Raw genomic sequence first — 1,067 nt, 5'->3', positions numbered from 1 at the left:
CACCCAAGTCCATAGGCAAAAACCTATCAAAAAAAAAAAAAAAAAAAGAGAGAGAGAGAGAGAATTGCTACGTTTTGTCAAACACCTCAGGATTATATTCCTGACAGATTGTCAAACGGGGGTCTTGGGCCACCTTTTTACTGATGGGGACAACCTGATGTCAAAATGGCACCCTGACCTTGGCTGACATTTCCAGAGGCCTGTGCTTATCTGAGACACATGCACTTTGGACAGCTGGTCCTGAACGTGGCTTTTTAGTGCTGTTCCCAGTTACTAATTGTATGTCTTGGTCCCCACGTGGCTCTGCAATCCCAACAGCTCCTCGAATGACGTTAGATATGTCCCTGCACAGGTCACTGGCCATGACCTGGGGCTCCCTACCCGTCCTGGGCCTGGTGGGGACATCGGCCACCACCCTGGCACGGGGGCCGCTCTCGGCATCAGCCCGAATCTCGCCTGCAGAACCATGGCACGACTTCCGCTCCCGGAAGCCCCAGGTGTGTTTTTCAAGCCGCCAGGTCTGGGACTCGTACTGCAGTCGGCCATGTGGGGGGTTCCACCACCTTAACTCTCACAGGATCTTTGACCAAGAACAAAAGTTTTTAACTTGATCAAATCCAATTTGTCCATTTTTTTGTGTAGTGAGTAAGCTTTTGCTGGCATATATGTAGGAACACTTCAACTACTAGGTCCCAAAGACTGTCGTCTTACCTTTTTATTTTTCATTTATCCCAAGAGTGTGAGAAAGACAGACAGGTTAACAGCATTCTTAGCAGGTCTTGATGGTGCAGCCCCCCACCTTCGGCCAGCCTGGCCCATGGGCACACACGTGCTAGGGCAGGCAGGGCGTCTCTGGACTTGGACCGGGAGCCCCCCACGTGGGACTGCACCAAGCACCGTGTCCTACCACTGCGCCTCTGTCCGGCCCCTGGAGCCAAGGTTTCTTACCGTTCCCCAAGTCCGGAAAATTGCAGCCCTTTTATCCTCAAATATGGCGGCTCTCCCATTCTGTTTCTTCTTTATGTTGGACCTCTTGGCTCCGTTTTTCTAGTTCCTTACCCTCACTT

The 1,067-nt window shown here is 51.5% G+C and overlaps 1 pseudogene; it reads right to left on the bottom strand.

Moving 5' to 3' along the window:
* LOC102477494 (ribosomal RNA processing protein 36 homolog pseudogene) overlaps window positions 1–364 on the bottom strand; it is a 1,146-nt pseudogene extending 782 nt beyond the window's left edge.
* Between the last annotated feature and the right edge of the window lie 703 nt (window positions 365–1,067).

This window comes from Tupaia chinensis, unplaced genomic scaffold (genome assembly GCF_000334495.1).
Source record: "Tupaia chinensis unplaced genomic scaffold, TupChi_1.0 Scaffold000046_3, whole genome shotgun sequence".
Classification (NCBI taxonomy): domain Eukaryota; kingdom Metazoa; phylum Chordata; class Mammalia; order Scandentia; family Tupaiidae; genus Tupaia; species Tupaia belangeri.
The sequence above is the reverse complement of the archived record's forward strand: the minus strand, read 5'-3'. Positions and strand labels throughout refer to the sequence as shown.